This window comes from Diadema antillarum, unplaced genomic scaffold, assembly GCF_040938485.1.
Source record: "Diadema antillarum isolate AM-2024a unplaced genomic scaffold, OU_Dant_1.0 seq00000263_RagTag, whole genome shotgun sequence".
NCBI lineage: Eukaryota > Metazoa > Echinodermata > Echinoidea > Diadematoida > Diadematidae > Diadema > Diadema antillarum.
This window is the reverse complement of record NW_027271301.1, coordinates 1,539,166-1,541,114: the sequence shown is the minus strand read 5'-3', so window position 1 is coordinate 1,541,114 and position 1,949 is coordinate 1,539,166.

Below are 1,949 nucleotides of genomic sequence, written 5' to 3'. Positions count from 1 at the left end.
GGCAACTTCACATCCTTCATTTGAAATCTCGTCTGCTGAGGCTATGATGTCATCTGCGGTGGATGTACTTCCATTGCCATGCGAAACGTTGTTTGACCCGATATGTAGAATGACGTCTCCTTTCGCCTTTACACCCTCGGTAACCTTCGTAGCGGAGATATCTGCCACCTTCGCACCCGGGTGTGGATGGCAGAACACTTTGCGTCTTCGGCTCAGAAGACGGCCGTCGATGTGCTTTATCACAGAGTCCCCTACGATGACAACATCTGGTAACTCAGTGACATGGCGTTGTCTATTGTCTTCCGGGCACTCACTTACCTGGCCGCTATTTGGTATTGACGCCGAGGTAGCAGCCTCAGGAAGCACAGAGGTCCATGAGTCATATCACACGAGCTGGACACCAAGTAAAACGGGCCTACTAGCTAGACACTAGGTAAATAATCCCCACGAGCTTGATACTGTAGGAAAGCAAAAAGTCCACGAATTCGACGCTAACTACGTTAAGAATCGTGGTATAATATCGAGCTCGTGGGCCTTTTTTTTTCTTTACTTTTACATTTCACTGCAACAGGAGCTTACCTTCTCTGTACATCTTACGAAGATAGATATAGCATCCTGCAAACTAAGATCGTGTCATACGTATAACCAAAATCATCGCAAGCAGTTGAATGCTTATGTAACCCTAAACATTTGCATAAATTGCACCAAATCAATATCACATTTAATGTAACCAATCATGTATCAGATGGCAAAGAAGTTGAACTACAGTACGGGTTCCAACTTTCGTTCAATGCTAAGTCCTTAAAGGGATCGTATAGTTTTGGTTGAGACCTAATTTCAGGTTTCTAACATTAGTTGGTAGGATAATGAGTAACAACTTATGAAATATGAAAGAGCATGTAATTCTACCAGGAATTCAACGTTTATTTGAAGAAAATTGGTTATGAAATGGCTGAGTTATCCAAAAAAGAGCGATTGTAATAAAGTGTGGGACCCACACTTTATTACGATCGCTTTGTTTTACTTTGTTTTTGGATGTTTCAGTCATTCCAAACCGATTTTTATCAAATAAACTTTGAATTCCTCTTAACATGGTATGCTCTGTACTATACCATATGTGTTTTCTTGGTATCTCGCAAAAAGTTAAAAGCCCTTTTCTCATCTCCACCAATACTGTACCTTCATCTTAAAGCCCCCCCCCCTGAAATCCAAATGCATGTTGATTTGTGTTGATTTATGGTACCCTCAAAAGGCATCCCTTTTAAACATTACACAGAGAACATTGTGTAATCATTATCACTCTTCTCTTTGAGATTATTTTGGAGGTTTTAAGCTAACCACGGTTTGGTTGACCATAATTATAAATGTCGAGATATGACAGAATGATTTCCTAGTTCGCATGTTAATGTAGTCTTTTCTTTTGTCTTTTAAATTTTGATCAATGAACAATGACGAACTGATGGAATGGAAATCTCAATACAAAAAATGTAAATAACGTTCATGTCAGACCTACCAAATTTCATGTGGGACTCATGTCTCGGGGTCTTTCTCACGCTCATATCCTGACAAGCTTTTTTTTTCACGCCTCACATGCAGAATCCCCCTCTAAAAAATAATCACAACAAACAAACAAACAAACAAACAAACAAACAAACATGGCTTTCCAACCACCAAAAAAGTCACATTTTGAGACAATATTTTTCATCAGAGTAAGCCAAAACATTATATCTAACATATCGCATGACTTACAGCTTAGAAATATTTTGGCTCATTAGGGCCTAAGGATGGAGAAAACTCCTCTCCCACACCCTATGGCCACGCTCGGTCACTTCGTTCCTTGTTCTGCGCTGACGCGCATAATCTTACACCTAGATGTACTCTGACATTGCTCATGGCATCTTTTCTTTTCTTTTTTAACGGATGCCGTCGAGTATTCTTTTTTTATCATT